The sequence below is a fragment of the Anolis sagrei genome, chromosome 1, assembly GCF_037176765.1.
Source record: "Anolis sagrei isolate rAnoSag1 chromosome 1, rAnoSag1.mat, whole genome shotgun sequence".
Lineage (NCBI taxonomy): Eukaryota > Metazoa > Chordata > Lepidosauria > Squamata > Dactyloidae > Anolis > Anolis sagrei.
Genome location: NC_090021.1, coordinates 255,341,072 through 255,364,565, shown reverse-complemented (window position 1 = coordinate 255,364,565; position 23,494 = coordinate 255,341,072). Strand labels below are relative to the sequence as shown.

Genomic DNA, 23,494 nt, shown 5'->3' with positions numbered 1-23,494 from the left:
GTCCCTCTGGGGAGAGAAGGTGGCTTAAAAATAAAGATGATGATGTTGATGATGATGATTATTATTATTCTGACACAAAAGCACAGTATGTCACAGCAAACGAGATCTATATGCTGGATTTTGTATCAAAAAATCACCAGTCGAACACTTCCCGAGCGTCTAGAACTGTGTGATGTATTATTATTATTATTATAAACACAACGAGTCCACAGCAAACAAGATCACTCTGCTGGCTGTTGTATTGGATCACACGTCAGACACTTCCCAAGTGTCTAGGACTGTGTGATGTATTCACGAATAATGTGTGCAGATCCCAGTAAGGTAGCCTTCTGCAGTTGTAAGATGGTAATCTTGTCAGCGCCGATTAAATGCAGGCCAAGGTCTTTAGGCACTGCACCCAGTGTGCCGATCACCACTGGGACTACCTTTACTGGTTTGTGCCAGAGTCCTAGCAGTTTGATCTTTAAATCGTCTTTAAATAATAATTGTGCCGTCACACCTAGATCCTATAAAAATAAAACTAAGATGTGCTTCTCTCTTTGTCTGGGCAGACCGCGGGGGTCTTTCTTTAGAAGCTTGAGATTCCCAGCAACTGAAGCTACTACAGGTTTTGAACACCAAAACAGAATATTTATTTCTCAAAGTCCTTGCAGACTTGGCACAGCTTATCAAAGTTACAAACAAAACAGTCAATTGGTGAAACCATAGAGATTATCTTTCTTTCTTTTTTCTTCAGTTAACTCTTCCCCAAAAGGTAGAACATATCCTGGGATCCTTTCACCCTGAGTTGCTATGGTTAGAAAAACAGCTTCCTAAGGCGTACAGCAGCGGTTCCCAACCTGTGGTCCATGGACTACCAGTGGTCTGCAACAACGAAAATATTGCCCACGACCTCACAATTACTATACCATTGCCTTGAAACCATGCGGCAACAAGAGCGACTGGTCTAGCAAAACCCTTTTATAGTGTTGAGGCAACGGGGATATCGGGAGGGGAGAGGCTGACTACCCAAAAATGATTATTACTAGCACATCACCTCTAGATTATTAAATATGGTTTTCTGTGGGTGGGCAGATAGTGTCTGACTCTGAGGTGGGGGGGTGCTCATCTCCATTACTAAGCCGAAAAGCCGGAGTTGTCCGCAGACACCTCCAAGGTTAGCATGACTGCATGGAGTGCTGTGATCTTTCCCGCCGGAGCAGTAGCTATTGATCTACTCACATTTGCATGTTTTTGAACTGCTAGGTTGGTAGAAGCTGAGACTAACAGCGGGAGCTCATACTGCTCCTCAGATTCAAACCTGCGACCTTTCAGTCAGCAAGTTCAGCAGCTCAGCACTTTAACCCACTGCGCCACCACGGGCTTTTCTCTCTCTCTCTCTCTCTCTCTATATATATATATATCCACACACACACATTGTTTGGTATATATTTATATTTATCATATCAGAAGTGAACCATGGATACAGTTGTAATGTATTTAAAAAACACAAAGTTTATAAACTTGGCATGATACGAAATGTCCTTTGACCAGTGATTGGCCACCTGGGAGTGCCTCAGGTGTGGCTGTGCATGTAGCAGGGCTCAGACTGCATTGTGATGGAAAAGAAGGCTTAAAAAGACCATGTGAAACTACAGTCCCCAGGGATCCCATTACAATTTTTTTTCCTGTCAGGAGCGATTTGAGAAACTGTAAGTCGCTTCCGGTGTGAGAGAATTGGCTTTCTGCAAGGACGTTTCCCAGGGGACGCCCGGCTGTTTTGATGTTTTACCATCCTTGTGGGAGGCTTCTCTCATTCCCCCGCATGGGAAGCTGGACCTGACGGAGAGCTCATCCCGAATTCGAACCTCACTGCAATGAACCACAGCCACGGCAGCTTAAAAAAGGGGTGTCAAAGTGCATTCATTCAGTCTAGATGCCCTCTAACGAAGAGGTGAGCAGTGGAAAGGCCACTACAGTGAAAAAAAAGGGGGGCCCAAAAGGTCGCGCGCTCTTTCTCTCCTCAGTCAGGAGCTGGACCTGCCCGACGTGGCTGCTGCTGCTGCAACTACTGCTGCTGCTTCGCCTTCTCCCTCCTTCGCCGTCACGTGGGAACAATCACCCGCCCGCTGGCCTCGCCTCCCAAGCCAATGGCTGCCCTCGCCGCTTCAGCTGGCTTGCAAGGGAGCGCGCGCTCTGAAGGGGACCGTGCCTTGCTGCCTCCTGCTCGCCTCCTTCTCCTTCTCCTTCTGCTGCTGCTGCCCCGGAGAGGTGCGCGCGCCTTCTCGCGCCGGACTCCAGCAGGTGAGTGACTCGCTCTCGACCTGCCTCCTTCTCCTTCTTCTTCTTCGGCTTCCTTTCCTCAGGTTTTCCAGTCTCCAGTTCTTCTTTATTCGGGCTTCTTCCTATTTTAATTGTTCTCCTCCTTTTTGAAACTTTCAGGGAAAGAAAGAAAGAAAGAAAGAAAGGCAGCCCTTGAAGTTATTGTGGGGAAAGTAAGATACACAACAGGACTTGGATTTCCTGCGGTTTGGTGCCACTTTGGCTCTCATGGCTCATTGCTGTGGAATCCTCAGAATTGTAGTTTGGCACTCTTTGGCAGAGAAGGCTGGAGATCTTGTTGAACTACAACTCCCACAGTTCCATAGCATTGAAATGGCAGACTGCATTACAGTAGAACAGTGGGCTGTTGTAGGTTTTTCGGGCTATATGGCCATGTTCTAGAAGCATTCTCTCCTGACGTTTCACCTACTTCTATGGCAGGCATCCTCAGAGGTTATGAGGATGCCTGCCATAGCCGGCAGCCATAGCCCAAAAAACCTACAACAACCCAGTGATTCTGGCAATTTTTTTTTGTCATGTCAGGAGTGACTTGAGAAACTGCAAGTCACTTCTGGTGTGAGAGGATTAGCCATCTGCAAGGACGTTGCCCAGGGGTTGCCCAGATGTTTTGATGTGCTACCATCCTGGTGGGAGGCTTCTCTCATGTCCCCGCATGAGGAGCTGAAGCTGATAGAGGGAGCTTATCCGTATTCTCCCTGGATTCGAACCTGCGACCTGTTGGTCTTCAGTCCTGCCGGCACAGGGGTTTAACCCACTGTGCCATCGGACTTCGACAATACAGTAGAGCAGTGTTTCTCAGCCGTCCCAATGCCACGACCCCTTAATACGGTTCCTCAGGTTGTGGTGACCCCCAACCATACAATTATTTTTGTTGCTATTTCATAACTAATTTTGCTACTGTTATCAATCGTAATGTAAATATCTGATGTTCAGGATGTATTTTCATTCACTGGACTAAATTTGGCACAAATGTCCAATACGCCCACATTTGAATCTTGGTGGGCTTTGGGGATGATTGATTTTGTCATTTGGGAGTTGTGGTTGCTGGGATTTATAGTTCACTTACAATCAATGAGCATTCTGGACTCCACAAACAATGGAATTGAACCAAACTTGGCACACAGGACTCCCATGACCGACAGAAAATATTGGAAGGGTTTGGTGGGTATTGACCTTGAGTTTTGGAGTTGTAGTTCACCAACATTGGATAATAAGGCAGGATTAAGGGAAGGCCTATTGAAACGTCAGATTATGTTATGATTATACAAATTAAGCACCAAAACATCATGTTTTACAACAAATCGACACAAAAAGCAGTTCAATACACGGTAACGTAATGTAGTAATTACTGTACTTACGAATTTAGCACCAAAACATTGCAATGTATTGAAACAGATGTGGATCTGGGTGGGAGGCAGACTGCGTGGAATAATACAGAACGTTGGATGAGTGAAGGTTGGATAAGTGAGACTCTACTGTAATTCTAATATTGTAACAGGCATGGGCAAACTTGGGCCCTCCAGGTGTTTGGACTTCAACTCCCACGATTCCTAACAGCCAGTATTTATTTATTATTTATTTACTTCGCTTATATACCGCAATTCTCAGCCTAACGGCGACTCATCAGTAGGCTGTTAGGAATTGTGGGAGTTGGAGTCCAAAACACCTGGAGGGCCCATGTTTGCCCATGCCCGGTGTAGTAGCTGCACCTTCGATTATACCTAGGGATGTGATGCTACTGATTGGAACCAGTGAGTCCCATTGGAATCAGTGGGAGTAATTTCTGATGGTATGCGCTCAGTAGGATTGGGATGGAGTTCTGTGCCTTGTGTGTGCGCTTTAAAAAACCCTGAAATTTAATATATGGAGAATGACAGGCATGTCTGTTGTGGTATTGCAACCCACGCTGGATTGTGTTTGAAGCCCACATAAACAATGGGCCTGAAATGTGTTGTCAAAGGCTTTCATGGCCGGAAACACTGGATTGTTGTGAGTTTTCCCGGCCATATGGCCATGTTCCAGAAGCATTCTCTCCTGATGTCTTCCCCATATCTATGGCAGGTATGTGAGGTATATTGGAAAGGCAAAACCCCTCACCACACTATGCTTCACACAGATAAGGCATTGGGCTGTAAATTAATCCTGTAGCGTGAGTGTGACTGAGATATACTTGTTGCCATGGGAGCTCATCTCCTTAAATGAAATGTAGGTTGTATCTACACTGCAGAATTATAGTGGTTTGACACCACATTAACTGGCATGGCTCAATGCTATGGAATTTTGGAATTTGTAGTTTGTTAAGATATTTACCCTTCTCTGCCAGGGAGCTGGGGTGTCACAACAAACTACAGATCCCAGTAGATAAGGTCATTATAAGATGGAACTATGGTTATTAAAGCGGTGGCAAACTGCTACAATTCTGTAGTGTGTTTGGTTTTGTCAACTATTTACAGATTAACCAGCTGGCCTGTCTCTAGCCTAGTTTTGGCACTGACAGTATCCCTCAGGGTTTGGGCAAAATCTTTTGCATAACCAGTAACTTGATTCTTAGAGACGAACTATTAGAAATGGAGATGTTAGAGACTGAATTTAGAATCAGTGGCGATTGCAATGTACTTTTCCATTAGCTAAATATTGGTATGAGTTGTTATCCCCCAGGTGTAGATGAAAAACTATAATAACTGGTTTTCTGAAACAGGCCTGCTTGTATTTAGATGCTTTCCTTGCAAATCTCTGACATTGGGGGGTTCTAATGATGCATGGTTATGTTTCAGAATTAACCACTGTGTACATATGGAGTCCCCGGTGACGCAGTGGGTTAAACCGCTGAACTTGCTGATGAAAGGTCGGCAGTTTGAACCAGGGGAACAGGGTGAGCTCCTGCTGTTAGCCCCAGCTTCTGCCAACCTAGTAGTTTGAAAACATGCAAATGTGAGTAGATCAACAGGTACCGTTTTGGCGGGAAGGCAGTGGCGCTCCATGTAGTCGTGCCGGCCACATACCTAGGAGGTGTCTATGGACAACACCGGCTCTTCGGCTTAGAAATGGAGATGAGCACCAACCACCAGAGTTGGACACAACCAGACTTAATGTCAAGGGAAAACCTTTACTTTACATATGGCAAACCTTGTGGAACAAATCTTTCCAAGAAAACCCTGTGATAAGGTTGCCATGGATCGGAATCAACTCGAAAGCACACAACAAGAAATACGGTCTTCTACATGCTATGGATATGTTCTAACACTACACTGTGGCCCTTCTTAAACTCAACGTTTATACACTTTTATGCCCTTAAACTTGATGTTCATAGTAGTGGTACTCATGAGGGAACAGATGCTCTGCACATGCTCCATCACTCTTTTCTTCACAAGATGTCATTGCAGTTTTCACTCAACATATGGAGAGCATGGTGCAAGGTTGCCTTTATAGCACTACCCCTATACCCTGTTTAATTCTGTGGGAGATGTTATTGCATCTGCATACAAGTTGCAAGTATGGAAAGCTCTCCATATAATCAGGAAATTTATTGGTACGTTCTCAGAAATTATTATGTGCATAGGCCCTGGGAGGTCTTCATGGACGGTGGAAATAATGGTGCTCCTACCTTACAGTTCTTGTTTGAATTTCCAACTCCTAATAACGGACAAACTAATGGCCCAATCCGGTAGCTCTTTTGTTTTCCATGGGAGACACATAACACACTTTGCATGCATGTAAGCAAAAGGTCCCAGATGTAATCCTCAATATATCCAGGTACATCTCAGAGTCCCTGCCAGCCAGTAATAGTGTACTAGCAAGATTAGTGGTACGCAATTCAATGAGGAAGATTTCTGTGTTTCTAGAGCTAAATCATATGGTGTTCAGTTAGATGTTGGTATGTGCTTATCAGCCTAAGAATTCTCTATCTCTGACTCACTTCAAACTTTGGCTTATTTGGAGGCTGACTTCCAAGTAAATTGCAACAACAAAGGTGTAAACTTTGCAAGTGGCAACACCTGCAAGGTTTGCTTAATTTTAATGTGTTACTGCTTAAGGCTGCAATCCTGTGCCTTCATACCTGGGAATAATGCCCATTTTGTTGGATGTACTTCTGAGCAGACATGCCTAGAATTATGCCCTAAATCAGCAAGGTTTTTGTAGTGAAATTTATGTTTTGATATAATGTGCATTTTGTATTCAAGCACCAGCCTTTACTATGTCAGTGAGATCCCATTCCTATAAATCTTGGTCAGTTTATCCAAAATAATAGCACCACTTAGGTACGACTGCACTTTGAAGTATGATAGTTTTAGGATTCATAGGCTGAATTTCTGTACCATCACAATTGGGAGGTGCCTGGCAAACTAAATGCCTCACCCTTTGAAAACTATCTTCTAGAATTTGTCTTCCTTTTGCCTGAATTTTGCAAAATTTCAGAGTACATGTGTCAAGTCATTTCCAACATATGACTATCTTAAAGAAAACCTACCCATGAGGTTTTCTTGGTAAGGTTGATTCATAGCAGTTTTGCCCTTTCTTTCTTTCGAGACTGAGAGAATGTAACATGCCCAACACTCAAGCCACTATACAACCCTGCTTTATTATGATTGTTGGAAAAGTTCTGACTGAGTTGTCAGAGTGTGACTTACACTTCTGTGGGAGACCTGCAACACACTCAGTAGAAGCAACTAGTAGTCAAATACTTTCAGTGAAACTGAGGGCCCTTTCACACAGCCATATAACCCAGAATATCAAGGCGAAAATCCCACAATATCTGCTTTGAACTGGGTTATCTGAGTCCGCTCTGCCATATATCCCAGTTCAGAGCAGAAAATGTGGGATTTTATTCTTCTGTGGGGAAGGGGCCTCAGACTTGCATCCACTGGTACATCTGTTTACTGTTATATTATTCAAATCCTAGGTTAAGGTATGTTGCTATTGTGTGCATTCAAGTTGTTTCCGGCCTACGGTGACTCCAAGACAAACCTAGCATGGAGCTTTCTGGGGCTCAGAGTGTGTAACTCATTCAAGGTCTGTCGTTTTTTTGTGGCCAAGAGGGGAATCAAAGTCATAGTCCAACACTCCGTCTACTCCATTATGCAGACTTTTGCCAGAATCACCCGTAAATGTGCAGTTACTTCAGACCCAGTCAGAAATTGCCATCTCTGGCAGGTCTAAGGTGTAGGAAATTCGTCCTCAAGACCCAACAACATTGCTCAAATTGCGGTCCCTGATCACACTGTCTACATTGACACATTTCTCATTTCTTCCTTTGCCCTCTATTTTTGCAAACTTGCAAAATTCTACACATTAAACCCAGAATTTGCAAGTTAAATGATTACCCTGTTTAAATCCTGTCCATGTTCATGAGTAAATCCAGTGTTTAGTGGGCTTATATCCAGGTAAGATTTCTCTCTCCATCTTATGGAAAGCTCTTCAAAACGGAAATTTGTCAGTCTATATAACATCCATAACCTGGTTCTTTTAGAAAAATGTTTGTTTAAAAGTTTTAGTACCACTTTATTATGTGCTTCGCCTTTATAGATTAACTATTGTTTTACAAACTTGTTCCTGTTATCAGTTTATAGTATATTTTGAAGAATGTTTTTTAAAATAGCTAAGTTTTTATTTTATTCATCATCTTGTATTCCCATTTCATGGAAACTCGTAGGATATCAATACATAAATAGACACCAACATAATGAAATACACACTTCTGGGGAGTAAACAAGGTTTAGTTCTAAGTAAATGTGTTTATGTTTTTACAGGGATTATAGGTATGTTCCTCTGTGGTTTGAGGTTTTCTTGGGGCTATTTGGGGGGGGGGTGTCAGGAGTAACTTGAGAAACTGCAAGTTGCTTCTGGTGTGAGAGAATTGGCCGTCTGAAAGGATGTTGCCCAGGGAACGCCCAGATGTTTTATCATCCTGTGGGAGGCTTTTCACATATTCCTGCATGAGAAGCTGGAGCTGACAGACAGGAGCTCACCCCGCTTCCTGGATTCAAACCCCTGATGACCTTTCGGTCAGCAGTCCTTTCAGCACAAGGGTTTTAACCCATTGCACTATCAGGGGCTCATGAAACACAACTTTAAAAGACAATACAAAATATATTATCTGAGATTCAAACTTGAATTATACATCTGAACCTTTTCACCCTACCCACCAGTTTAAAAAGTAACGATTCTGTTTTTATTTTGAGAATACAGAACACATTAAAAAGGACAATAATGCTTGATAAAACAAAAATATGAAGAACACACTCAATCAAAGAAAATACAGTCTTGAACTTTCAGGCTTAGAGTAAGAGTGTTGATATCAGGGAAACTTTGAGATCTCTTGTTCCTAACATCACTATAAGTCAAAGTCAACTTCATGGCAATTCAACTTCAACTTCCATGGTTGTGGTTTGTAGAATCATATTACTATATTGTGTAATGTAAAAAAATGTCAGTATGTTTGGTGCTGTGTGTGACTTTCATGATAAAAATGTTTCTCTAAACAAGGGCTGGGGAAAATGTTCCTTCTTCTAATATGGTTGGACTGCAGCTTCCCTCAATTTTAGTGAGTGGGTCCTTGGTATCTGCTGGAGTTTAGTTTCTGCTATCTCAAAATCTAGGGATACAAATATCTGTGGATACTCAAGTCCCATTAAATACAGTTGTATGGTAGAATTGTGCTCCGTATATCAAATGAAAAATCAAGGTTTTTGTTATTTTAAAAATATTTTCAAACTGGATGGTTGAATTTATGGCTTTAGAATGTGTGGATACAAACAGCTAGCTGTATAGCTTATTGTGAGGGAACATGGAAAATAGGACTGGAAGGGATTTTCTTTTTCTTTCCTAATTTTAACTGTGACAGAGTAGTCTGCAGAAGGATAACTAGCAGCAGAATATCCTATTATATATTACATTCCATGAATTTGAAAAGCATGTGGATTTCAAATCTCAGAGTTCCTCACACATTGCTATGCTGATAATGGCTTGCAGTTCAGAAATTGGAGGGCTTTGACTCAAAGGACTCATTTTTGGGGTTGATGTTTCAATAACGTATCTTTGCACTAGCTGTACCAATACTCCATTGAGAAACATAGATCTTCATCATTGATAAGGCATACAAAAGAGTTATTCAGTTATTTAACAGAGGGATAATTAAAGCAATGATAAAAGTGACACTTTCCAACTCTTAATAGATACCCCATAACATGAATGGGAAGGTTATTGTGTAGAACCAGGAGTTTCATGTTAAACATCACATTTCCATTAGAAATATAGAATAATGTTGAAATCAATGGAATACCGGTATTCCGTTAAATAAGTTTTTCATTTGTTCTGAGATTGGTTATTGGTGTCAACTGAATATTTCTTCCAACTGCAATCAAGAAGTGGTTTTTTTCTATTCCAGTTGCCGTCCACCAATGCTCATTTGTAGGATATTGTGGTGTAGTTATATATGTATTCCCTCACCCTAATTTAGTGCAGATCTTTTAATTATAATTTTAATTTAGTGCAGATCTTGAGTTTTCCCAAACCTGCCACCATCCTCTTGCACATGTGTGGAATTATTTTGCAGCTCTATGATTGAAAATTAGGGACTACATTTCTATTAAACATCTGCAGGCATTGTTGGATTATAGCTCCCATCAGCCCAAAGTAACAATGGTGAGGAATCATGGGAGGTGTGATCCAACAATATGTGAAGGACCACCCTTTCCCTCTTCTTAACATAAGATATTAAATAGGACATGGTGAGTATACATGAAATGTGAACTCTCTTTTGATAACATTTAATTTCTGCATTCCCTGAATCTGAAAAAAAAAATGAGCCAATAAGTCAATGCACTTTTAAAAGAGCTGCTATTACTTTTTAAAAAACCAGACTAGCTTTTCTTCTTCTAAGCATTGGTTCCAAAGATGTATTGCTGTCACAAACATACAGGGTGAGCGAACAGTCATGAAGGGGTCCTATATATACTGTATATTAGTGGTTCTCAACCTTTTTTTGACCAAGCACCACTTTGACTAAGGACCACTTCCCAACATTAGTACTGAAAGGGTTATGAATCAGTTTTTGGTCAACTTTAGATTTGGTTTGGTTATTTGTGGTGCTGATTCAGCTCTAGTTTCTGCTACAGAACATATGCTATCCAGTAGTCGCCATCTGCTCACCCAAGGAAACCATATTTAATAATCTAGGGCAGATGTGTTAGTAATCTTTCGTGGTTAGTCAGCCTCTCCCCTCCCGACATCCCCATTGTTTCAGCACTATAAGTGGATTTCATGAGAACAGTCGCCCTCGTTGCCGCATAGTTTTGAGGCAACGGTGTAGTAATGGCGAGGTTGCAGACCACATTTTCATTCTTGTGGACCACTGGTGGTCTACGGACCACAGGTTGGGAACAACTGCTGTATATGATGATGGTAATTAGTTATTGGATGCCATTTATGAGATTTGATTTTTCACAAGTGATGTAAACTTATTTCCTATATATACTGTATATGATGCTGTAGAATTGTAAATTTAAAACAAATAATAAATGATTTATTAAAAATTGCAATCCCCTCATGACCCACGTTGTATATTTCCATTCCTGGTTATGAAAAAAATACATTTAGTGGTAACAAAACAAGCGATCCAAACAAATAAGAGACTCCAAATAGAAGCTGTGGAACTGTGGAATATCTCACTTTCAGAACAAAGCAGAAGACTTATGTCAAGCATTTTTAGAGCATCTAAAAGCAAAATAGTATGCTCATTCTGACCAGTGAATGGGAAAATCATAAATTATAAGAAAAACAAATCACTTTGTAGCATCTGAGTCCTTCTAAAGCTCAGTGTAATTGCAAAATCAGTTTTTTGCTTTCCCAAATGTACTGCTAATTGATACTGAGGGTTACAATTATATTCTTAAAGCACTCTGTGTGTGCATTACTCTAATTCAGGAAAAAATCCATATTTGTAGTTGTCTAAAAGAAGACCTTTGCACTATATGAGCCACGAAGTAAAGTTTCTAGCTCAAAATTGTAGTTTGGATGTACAAAGCCGGAAAGGCTTACATCAGTATTCCAAAGTACATGAAATGAAGCAAGTGTCTTTGCAGGGAAGATTACTTCTTATTTTTTTCTGTTCTAGCAGTGTAAAATTTAAGGTAGTGTTAAATCTAGGGTAGAGACCAGCTTGTCCCAACCTCTGTTCTTCTCTTCTGCTGGAACTGGAATTAAAATCTGCCCCTCCCCCATGCACACATTTTCTTCGCAGTCACTCTACTGAAGTCAGTGAAATTAAGCCAGTTAAAGTGAGTATAGAATTACTTTGCTCCTGAAGTGGGCCTCAATTTTCAAATGTTGATAACTCTCTGTAGTTACAGAGTAATAGGGTTGGTGAATTAATGACCCTTGAGATAACTAAGTGTACATGTGTATGCATGTGTTAGTACTTAATTGAAGCAAAATCATGAAGTGTTCTGCTTTCACCTTAACGTCTCTAGGTAAACATTACTGAAATTTGCCTTTTGAATAGGAGAAAGCAGGAATAGCCCTTGCCTTTATAGGTGGAAGAAATGTAACAGTTCTTCAGTAAGTTACTTTTGTGGGGCCTTTGTATTCCAATTCGTCTTTGTATCCCAATTTGCCTAACAGTATGAATGGAAATATAGTTAAAAGAAGTTACTAGTCTGTATCTACACTCATCAACCCTCCCGGGTAGTTTGAGGCCCAGTTTGCACAAAACTATATGTATACTTGTTCCTCCTTGGTATATTAGAAGGCAAAAAATGCTCTAAATGAAGCTATTTCGAAGGAAACTCTTAACAGGCAAAACGGCAAAGAATTGTTGCTTCAAATAACAACAACAACAACAACAATTGAGAGCCAAATTGACAAAGAAAAAACATGGCTGTGGCTCACAAATGGAACTTTGAAAAAGGAGACGGAGGGCCTGATTCTGGCAGCCCAAGAACAAGCCATTAGAACCAATGCCATCAAAGCCAGAATTGAAAAGTCGACGACAGATCCCAAATGTAGACTCTGCAAGGAAGCAGATGAAACAATAGATCACATCCTCTGCTGCTGCAAGAAGATCGCACAGACAGACTACAAGCAGAGGCATAACACCGTTGCTCAGATGATTAATTGGAACTTGTGCTACAAATACCATCTTCCTGTGACAAAGAAATGGTGGGATCACAAATTGGAAAAAGTTACAGAGAATGAACACATCAAGCTGCTCTGGGACTTCCGGATTCAGACAGACAAGAGTTTTGGAGCACAATACTCCTGACCTCACAATTGTGTTAAAAAACAAAGCATGGATGGTTGATGTTACAATCCCAGGTGACAGCAGGATTGAAGAGAAACAACTGGAAAAGATGACACGGTATGAGGATTTAAAGATCGAACTGCAAATACTCTGGCACAAACCAGTAAAGGTGGTTCCATTGGTGATCGACACACTGGGTGCAGTGCCTAAAGACCTTGGCCTGCACTTAAACACAATGGGCATGGACAAGATTACCATGTGCCAGCTGCAAAAGGCCACCTTACTGGGATCTGCATGCATTATTTGCCGATACATCACACAGTCCTAGACACTTGGGAAGTGTCTGACGTGTGATCCAATACAACAGCTAGCAGAGTGTCTGCTGTGGACTCATCTTGTGGTGTTTCAAATAATAATAATTACAACAATAATAATAATAATGTTAATAATAAAAACCTTTATTTATACCCCGCCACCATCTCCCATAGGAACTTGGGACAGCTTACAAATAGCATACAATGGTACCATACACCATGTAAAATACAATATTTCAACATTAAAACCAATAACACATTTAAAACCAGGCATATACAATCAACAAGAGCAATAGAATCAATAAAATATGGCAATGGTCGTTGATCAAAGGTCCATACAATCAATTTAGCCTTCCCTGGCTAAAGATATTAGTTTGGCTGCTATCTTAAACATTATCAAAGGCCTGTTGAAAGAGCCAAGTTTTTAGCTCTTTCCAAAAGTGATGTAGTGTGTGTGTGGGGGGGGGGGGCTTACCTAAGTTCCCTGGGGAGGGTGTTTCAGAGCCAGGGAGCCACCACCAAGAAGGCCCTCTCCCTCGTCCCCATCAACCACACTTGAGACAAAGTCAGGACTGAGAGGTGAGCCTTCCAAGCAGATCTTAGAGCTGGCACCGGTTTGTAGGAGGAAATGCAATCAGGAAGATAAGCAGGACCCGAACCATGTACACATTTTTTGTCCTAACTGTGGGGAATGTTCTTGTTTGGGGTGTTGTGTTGAATGTAACCCTGTAAGGATGCTAATGGATGTTGCCTGTCACGCCAGCTGCAAGAGGCGATAAACAAGTCAAAAGGAAAAAATAATACCAAGTCATTTCCAGTTGTGGGATTCCCTTAAGAAATTGGCTGGCTTCTATAATGCTGGACTAGACAAATCTTTGGTTCTGAGTCAGCTACGTAAACTAGGTGCAGGCATAGCTTGTCTGTACATCGGCGTCATTGAAAATTGTAATTTATTCCTGTGTGGGTAGAGATATGCATGTAAGCATGTGTACCTATATAGGCACTGTGTGCCTACCCAGTTCATCTGATTTAAAAGTCTATTCCATTGTTAAGTTGTATGAGAAGCAACTTTTCTTATCGTAAGAGGTGTGTTGTAGCTTTCTTGCTGAGAAACTTAATGACATCCGATCAGTGTTGTCATGCAAGATCTGAAATTGAGATCACATAGTTGCATACCATAATCTTGGATTTGTTGGTTTTGGCAGTAACTGGTTTTTGCCTACAAGTGGATTCTTATTTTAATGTTGAGGTGTGTATCTTTAGTTGAATATTAAAATAGGGAGTGATTCATCCATAGTCAAATTAAGTTTTTGCACATTAGGCTGTATGCACCTTGTAATAAAAATAGTGTTCTACTGTATTTTATGATTATCAACCAAAAGCGTTGTTGTAGGTTTTTCAGGCTGTATGGCCATGTTCCAGAAGCATTCTCTCCTGATGTTTTGCCTGCATCTATGGCAGCCATCCTCAGAGGTTGTGGGGCCCTCACAACCTCTGAGATGCCTGCCATAATTGCAGGTGAAATGTCAGGAGAGAATACTTCTGGAACATGGCCATACAGCCCGGAAAACTCACAACAACCCAATGATTCCAGCCATGAAAGCCTTTGACAATACATTATCAACCAAATCTTGCAAAAGTTATTTTTTGTCAGTATGGTCCCTGGATTTGCTGGCTAGGGAATTGTAGTAATTGTAACAGAATATTGTTTTTTCCAAGCTCTGGTGAAAACAGATTGAATATGAAGCTTTCCTTGTTTTTAAAATATTAACAAATCCAAATCCAAATGTAGAATAATCTTACGTGTAGGTGCTGAGTCCTTGTATGATGATATTTGCAGGATTTTATCTCTGACTTCAGCGTCTTCGGAATTTTTTAATGATTATCTGCTGGTTTAATTTGTCATTTTTGAAAAATGTGAGCATTGCTGAAAATCCTTAGATAAAAAGCTGTTCTCAATATGTAAGTATCTCTAAGAGACTAGTGGATAATGGTTTGATTTGGAATCTGCAGACCATATGTTGCAGCCAAAACTTTGTGTGTAAAAATGTGTATGCTTATGCAAAATCTAATATCCAGCCCAACTGATAGCATCTTTTTCAGAATATGCATTTAGCATACTTTCCAATGACTCATTGTTGTAAATATTATTTAATATGATGAAAAGTTATACTAATGGTACTTACGTAGTCAACTAAAGCATTTTCATGCTGTGCTTTTCCAGAATGATGCTATAGATTGAATCCGGTTTGTTAAAGAAATAAATGACTAATTTTGAAACAAAAGTCTTGAAAGTAATAACGTATACCTTCTACAATTCTATGCAGTAGCGAATGGCGTGCATATTGTGAAGTGGAATCCTTTTTCTATCCAGTGTTAATTTGTTGGGTTTTTTGTTTGTTTGAGTTTTTTGTTTTTGTTTTGCTTGTTTTGGTTTTGTTTTTGCTTGGTGGGGACATTTGTGTCACCGTCAGGCTTGCATTTCATTCACTTGTGATAGGGATATTAATTAGCATGATTAATTATTTTGGCAGTCTGTACAAGCCTAAGGATGGCTTTGCACAGCAACATACTGTAAAGGAGAATCTGTGCATGTATTACTCAAAGAAAACAGCAATTATGTACAGATGAATATCCATTTTGCTTTAAAACGTGCTCCTGGTAGTGGAGGTGATGCTGTTGTTATTAATGTACATAATTTCCCAATGTTTTCTAGAGAACTAAAAGATTACAAATAGGTTGTCAAAATCAAATATCTCAGCAGATTTGAGTTAGTAAAGGTTGGGGTACTACTCTTAAAATTTATCTTAGAAAGACTTTCAAGGTTATTTATTTATTTCGTATCAAAATCATTGCATAAATTAGTACAAAACTGATAAAAACAGAAGGTGTGCAGGTGGCTAAATATCTTTTGACCCAAAATGGGCAACAGCAATGGCATTGTCTGTAGGCTCCAACAATTCCTCCTCTGTACATGAGGCAGGGCACAATGGACAAGCATACAGATGCAGAGTTGTCTGTTCTGCTCCACAATCACACAAGGTATGGAATTCTTTTAGGTAGTGCCATTATGCCAGGTTGTCTTTTGATCTACCCACTCTGCTTCCAGGTTGCCCATTCTTGGTTTGCCCCTGGAGGAAGACCCTCACGGGGGGCCATCCAGTTGGGATTTCCTGGTTTAGCTGCCCAGAGGGATACCCTTGCTGTTACTGGGGGGACGCCAAGAGGAGTGGTGGTTCTCATGAAGCTTTCCCTTGATTTGAGTCTACTGGGAGGAAGCTGTTAGCCATGTAGTGGGTGGCTTTCACAGTATTCTCTCACATTTAGCAGCAACTGTCCGTCGCACATCGGGGGGGGCAATGCCAGCTAGCTTGTAGAGTTGATCAAAAGGTGTAGGTTTAAGACACCCTGTGATTATTCTGCATGTGTCATTCATTGCTATGTTCACCTGCTTTGAATGGGCAGACCTATGCCAAACAGGGCAGGCATACTCAGCAGTTGAGTAAGACAAGGCCAGGGCTGATGTTCTTATTAATTTTGAGTCTGCACCCCATGTGCTGCCAGTAGGATGTTACTGTGTGCAGGATGTTATTGCGTGCAGCTACTTTGTGTTTGGTGTTCAAGCAGTGTTTCCTATATGCTAGTGTTCGATCTAAGGCAGGGGGTCGCTGGGCCATTTTCCGGGGGTCGCGAAGCCGCCTCGGTTGCCCCCCCAAAATGGCTGCCGGCTCCTGTGTGAGCCAAACAGCCACGGCCATGGAGGGGGCCTTCCCTGCTTGCCTCCTGCACCCCCCGGCTTCGGGGGACGCGAGAGGCGAGCGGGAGGCCCCATCCATGGCTGCAGCCATGGAGGGGGCCTTTGCCGCTCGGCTCCTGCGCCCCCAGCTTTGGGGGACGCGAGAGGCGAGCGGGAGGCCCCATCCATGGCCTTTGCCGCTCGGCTCCTTTGCCGCTCACCTCCCGACGCGAGAGGCGAGCGGGAGGCCCCTTCCATGGCTGCAGCCATGGAGGGGGCCTTTGCCGCTCGGCTCCTGCGCCCCCTGGCTTCGGGGGACGCGAGAGGCGAGTGGGAGGCCCCCTCCATGGTTGGGGGTCACCACAACATGAGGAACTATATTTAGGGGTCATTAGGAAGGTTGAGAACCACTGATCTAAGGTGATACCGAGATATTTAGGATGGAAACAGTGTTCAAGTTCTTGACCTTCCCAGGTAACTTTCAATTTCCTGTTGGCTTCATGGTTGCGTAGATGGAAAGCACATACTTTTGTTTTGGCAGGGTTAGGCTTCAGGTGGTTATCTTTGAAATAGCTGGAGAGATCTTTCAAGGCATTAGCAAGTTGGATTTCATCTGTTTCAACGTTGAATGTTTAAAATGTTCCATGAAAAGCACAAGTAAAGTTTTAAATGATTCAGTAAGGATACTAAAATCAAGATTTAATAATATACATAAACCACGTTGCATGGAATTACACCCAACACTTGAATTATCTTTCTGTTTATTGTTTCAGTGTGATATAATATTATTTTAAATGGTGATTCAGTAATGACTTGTAGGTTTTCCATTTTTTAATGTGCAGTTGCTTTAGTTTTCTCTGTGAGTGTCATACATTATAGTAATTTTTCCTCCACACCCTGGAGATTTTCTTTTAATATCTTTGCACATGAAATATATGGAATTACTCAAAATCGGATATATATCCTTGTTCCCAACTTTCCTTATTTGCTTTATTCTGTACTATAAGGTATTTCCAGAGAATCTATTTTCTCTGGAGATACCTTTTTCTCCTACTATGAAATGGTAGGAGAGATACCTTTCCGATGAAATCTGAGAGTTACTAAGACCATGAATGTGACCTGATACATGTGATATTAAACCAGTGTTCTTGTGAATATCACGTATTGCACTGCTCTTTATTGCTTGACAGAGGTAATCATAATATAATAATTAAACTGTCTCGCAACAACCATATGCAGCACATGAAATTTTCTTTAAAGAGGAAATCCATCTTGTGAGTTTCAGCAGCTGATTTAATGTCTCTCTGTCTGTGCTAAAACCAAGAATTTAAGATAATGCAAAATATAATGTTGGGGTTGTATGTTGTTGTGGTGTACCTGAGGTGAAAATTTGGAAAGATTAGTTCAGAGGAGTATTGCCATCGCCTTCCGCTGGGATTGGTAATGTGAGGTCACCAATTGGGTTTCGTGTCTGAGTGGATTTGAACCCCAGTCTTCCGAGTTGTCGTCCAGTGCTCAGACCACAACACAATTAAATCTCCCCTTTTACCCAGTGTCCCTAGTTTTGCTAATGTCTTTGCCTTAATACTTTCACTATTTTTAAAACCTTAAAATTTTAAATTGAATGTATTAAACAGAAAAACTTCAAAAAGTTAATTCCAATTTTAAAAACACAAACATACCTGCATTAACAATGGTGTTACCTTTTTCAAGGTTCATTAGCATGAGATGAACAGTAAAGGTGTTCTGGTTTTATCTCATGTTAATGAACCTTGAAAAAAGTAACACCATTGTTAATGCATTGCCAAATGAATCCTTTTATTGATCCAAACATTATATGACAAGGCTGAATACCCTTTCCTTAAAAAGCAATGTATAAGTAGAAGCTCAAAAATGTTATTTTCTCTGAATCAAGGAAAGATGGTGAAATATTTCCTCATACCAGCAAAGGGGAACCCAGGGATTCTCTGGATTTGCTTATCTGTCAGTATTATTTACTCTTTGTTGTAGTATTATGGTGAATATAAGTGAAACCTTTCCCAAAGTGTATTCTACCACTTCTCCAAGAACTTCTTCAAGCCTTCCAATAACATCTAGATTGTAGAAGAACACACAAATAATATTAAGATCCAATATGGTGTAGTGGTTTGAGCATCATAACAAAAATCGATATATCATACTCTCTTCTGGTATATTGTTTGTTCACAGAATACATCAAACAAAGCTTTCTAATTTTTTTCTGCAATAAGCATCAATAATTTTAGAAATGGTTGTAGTCTAAATAATTACTACACTACCCATTCTACTAATTACTCAGCTATTTTATGTACATTTTCTGTGTGTAGTGTTTCTTTTTTATTGTTCTGACTTCTTTTATAATATTCTTTAACATTTTGGTATTTTCTGTCTTTATTCTTTTAATAGTTACAGCAATCCTTTTAATAGAATTAAATCCCTGGCAACTTGATGGGCAAGCAGCTTTTAAAACAGGCACTACCAAAATTCAAAGTAATCTCAAATAGAATATCCTCTGAATTGAAAGCGTTAAACTATTCAGAAGAAACATTGTGTGTTTCTGCATTAACATAATGTTGTTTATCACAATGATTAAACATGTTTGCTGTTGATTCCTAATATATGTGTTTATGTTAGTTTATGATTCCTAATATATGTGTTTATGTTAGTTTATGATTCCTAATATATGTGTTTATGTTAGTTTTGTTGGCATATTCAATGTACAAAGGAGTGTCCAAACATCTCTTGTATGCATAACACACTGGAAGGCCTATGGTGGCTGAAAACTTCAAGCATGTGAGGCATGCTGCTGATAAACTTGCTCTATATATAAACAAAAGCATTCCATGTCATGTCATCTGATAGTACAGACTATTTGCATCGCCACCCTCAACACTTCATAGTTTGTTTAGACACTTCTCTTCACACAGTCATCCTGAAAGTCTAATCCTGCATAACTGGCTGAAGCCAAGGCCTTTATCATATGCATGGATCATGCAAAACAGAGTCTCAGTTGTTGCTGAACAGCAGGTCCTAGCAGTCCTCGCGGACATAGTTAGTGGTAAGAAATGCTGGGTGTTGTTGTTCAAAAATCTCTGGAGAGGCATACAACTCCCAGAGACACTACTTGCCCATCAACTTGCAATAGTATTGTCGAAGGCTTTCATGGCCGGAATCCATGGGTTGTTGTAGGTTTTTCCGGGCTATATGGCCATGTTCTGGAGGCAATTTTTCTCCTGACGTTTCGCCTGCATCTATGGCAAGCATCCTCAGAGGTAATGAGGTCTGTTGGAACTAGGAAAAATTGGTTTATATATCTGTGGAATGACCAGGGTGAGACAAAGGACTTTTGTTTGCTGGGGCTAGCTGTGGATGTTTCAGCTGATCACCTTGATTTGCATTCAATGGCTTGGTAGCGCCTGGGGGGAATCTTTTGTTGAGGATGATTTCATGTGCCTGTTTGTTTCCCCTCTGTTGTTTTTCTGCTGTAATTTTTGAGTTTTTTAATACTGGTAGCCAGATTTTGTTCATTTTCATGGTTTCTTCCTTTCTGTTGAAATTGTCCACATGCTTGTGGATTTCAATGGCTTCTCTGTGTAGTCTGACATGGTGGTTGTGCGAGTGGTCCAGCACTTCTGTGTTCTCAAATAATATGCTGTGTCCAGGTTGGTACATCAGGTGCTCTGCTATGGCTGATTTCTCTGGTTGAAGTAGTCTGCAGTGCCTTTCATGTTCCTTGATGCGTGTCTGGGTGCTGCGTTTGGTGGTACCCATGTAGACTTGTCCACAGCTGCATGGTACACGGTAGACTCCTGCAGAGGTGAGAGGATCCCTCTTGTCCTTTGCTGAACGTAGGATTTGTTGGATTTTCTTGGTGGGTCTGTAAATGGTTTGTATGTTGTGTTTCCTCATCAGTTTCCCTATGCGGTCAGTGGTTCCCTTGATGTATGGCAAGAACACTTTTCCTCTGGGTGGGTCTTCATCTTTACGCTCGTGATTTGTTCTTGGTTTTGTAGCTCTTCTGATGTCTGAGGTGGAGTATCCATTGGCCTGTAGAGCCCAGTTTAGGTGGTTCAGTTCATCTTGGAGAAGGTGGGGTTCGCAGATTCTTTCTGCACGGTCTGCCAAGGCTTTAATTGTGCTTCTTTTTTGACTTGGGTGATGGTTGGAGTTTTTATGTAGATATCTATCCGTGTGTGTGGGTTTTCTGTAAACGGTGTGACCCAATTGTTGATCTGGTTTGCGGATGGCTAGGACATCTAGAAAAGGCAGTCTTCCTTCATTTTCTTTTTCCATGGTGAATTGGATGTTTGGGTGGATGCTGTTCAGATGGTCCAGGAACCTGTTGAGTTCTTCTTCTCCATGGCTCCAAATAGTGAAGGTGTCATCCACATATCTGAACCATATCGTGGGCTTTTTGGTTGCTGTCTCCAGGGCTTGTTTTTCAAAGTGTTCCATGTAGAAGTTAGCTATGACCGGGCTGAGAGGGCTCCCCATAGCCACTCCATCTTTCTGTTCATAGAGCTCATTGTCCCACTGAAAGTAGCTGGTGGTGAGGCAATGGTGAAACAGAAATCACCCTCAACAAAAGATTCCCCCCAGGCGCTACCAAGCCATTGAATGCAAATCAAGGTGATCAGCTGAAACATCCACAGCTAGCCCCAGCAAACAAAAGTCCTTTGTCTCACCCTGGTCATTCCACAGATATATAAACCAATTTTTCCTAGTTCCAACAGACCTCATTACCTCTGAGGATGCTTGCCATAGATGCAGGCGAAACGTCAGGAGAAAAATTGCCTCCAGAACATGGCCATATAGCCCGGAAAAACCTACAACAACCCAACTTGCAATAGCTTTATGCCCATACACCAGGCATCCTCAAACTGCAGCCCTTCAGGTGTTTGGGCCTTCAACTCCCAGAATTCCTGACAATTGGACAAGTAAGGGCTTCTGGGAGTTGGAGGCCCAAACGGCTGGAGGGCCGCCATTTGAGGATGTCTGCCATATGCTATACGGGACTGACTATGCGAATGAGTTCTGTATGTGTTTGGTAAGCACGTGCTGTTCTAGCACAGTGATTCCCAAACCTTAGTCCCCCAACTGTTTTGGACTTCAACTTCCAAAAGTCCCAGCCAGTTGTCCAATAGTCAGGAATTCTGGGAGGTAATGTCCAAAATACCTGGAGAACCAAAGTTTTGAAAATGCTGCTCTAGGGGAAATAATCTTTGGAAGAGGGTAGTGTTGTAATGAGGTGAGAAATGTCCTACAAATCCCTTCTGTCACCTAATCTTGTTCTTTATTTTCTCTCCCTGCCATTTATTGTCTTTCAGGTTTCAAGCTAACTGTTTACAATAATAATTTAAAGAAGAGTTTAAATATGTAAAGCATTGGTGACAATTTTCAGAACAAGTGGTGGAAGGGTTTCTGACAATATACCTGAAGCCACAAAGTCCATAGGAGATATACCTATGAATCAATGATGTATGTGGGCCAGTTCTTGGCTGCCCTTCAATAATTGTAGTGTATATGGACTTTATTAGTGAAATACACACCAAAATGGATGAAATTTTGCTTGCCTATCTGTGAGTAAACATGAATCTAAATCAAGTAGTTCGTCCCATTGATTCAAAGGCATTTATCACCTTTCCAGTGATTCCGAAAGAGTCAAATCTAGCAGAGACTAACTTTTATATTTAACCAACCTAAACACTTTGATACTTTACTAAAGTAGAAGTTCACAATGCAGAGGCAAGTTCTGTTGAAAAATGACAACAGCTACCAAATGAACAAGGAAAGCCCAGTAAAAAGTGTATGGTTATTCAAGTTTTCCTTTTTTACGGAGATACCAAGGAAAAATGTCTGTCTGTAAAAACCATCATTCATTGTTCCAGGCACTTCAATTTGAGTGAGTGCTTTTGTGTCTCATCCTAGTGGCAGAGCTTAATTAAGGATAAACTAAATGAAGAAAGGCTAAACAAAAAAGAGAAAGCATTAATGCTACCTCAAAGTTTATCTGAGATTAGTCTGAGAGATTGAAATCAAAACTATTTCATCAGTGTACAATAATGCGTCAAGTTTTCTATCCCCAATTGTTGGTGCAGAGGTCTGAATGATATTGTTGAAGTAGAAGTTAAACAGAAAGAGGCCAAAATACATCCTTGTCTAAGTAAAGGTAAAGGTTTTCCCTTGACACTAAGTCTAGTCGTGTCCAACTCTGGGGGGTGGTGCTCATCTCCATTTCTAAGTTGAAGAGCTGACGTTGTCCTTAGATGCCTCTAAGGTCAAGTGGCCAGCATGACTGCATGGAGCGCCATTACCTTCCCGCCAAAGCAATACCTGTTGATTCACTCATATTTGCATGTTTTTGAACTACTAGGTTGGCAGAAGTTGGGGCTAACAACAGGAGCTCGCCCTGCTCCCTGGATTCGAACTGCTGACCTTTCGGTCAGCAAATTTCACAGCTCAGCAGTTTAAGCCACTGCGCCACCAGGAGACCCTAACTCAGTTAGAAATGGTGCCTTTTTAGGGAGGGCTCCTTTAAACTTGTGTTTAATGTGCAAACTCTTTCAGTCTTGTAGTTTCTGCATTAACCTGAGAAGGCGCTTTTCAGTATTGTTACCAAGCTAATCTCAGAGTTCCTGCTGATTACCTCAATCCAAAACTGTGGAAAGATCCAGAGAAGCTGTAGAAAGACTCTTTGTAAGACCAAAAATAGATTTTTAATTATATGATACAGAATAAAGCATTGTTCAGATAGTGAATGCCCTTTACAAAAGCCTGCTTGCTCTTAATTAATGCTTATTATAGATTCTTCCCAATCTTTCAGTTTATGGCGAATCTGAAGTTTATGGAGAATCTTAGATGCTACAT

The 23,494-nt window shown here is 41.0% G+C and overlaps 1 protein-coding gene across 6 annotated transcripts in view; it reads left to right on the top strand.

Annotated features, from left to right (window-relative positions):
• Positions 1-2,105: 2,105 nt before the first annotated feature.
• Positions 2,106-23,494, top strand: part of PPFIBP2 (PPFIA binding protein 2) — a 150,199-nt gene continuing 128,810 nt past the window's right edge. For 3 of the 6 annotated variants that reach the window (XM_067462676.1, XM_067462678.1, XM_067462677.1), the window contains exon 1: positions 2,107-2,283. The gene's annotated coding sequence lies outside the window, so the exon portion shown is untranslated. Of the gene's footprint in view, positions 2,284-23,494 lie in introns of all 6 variants that reach the window. The other 3 variants (XM_067462673.1, XM_060766642.2, XM_067462679.1) reach the window with 3 other exon arrangements.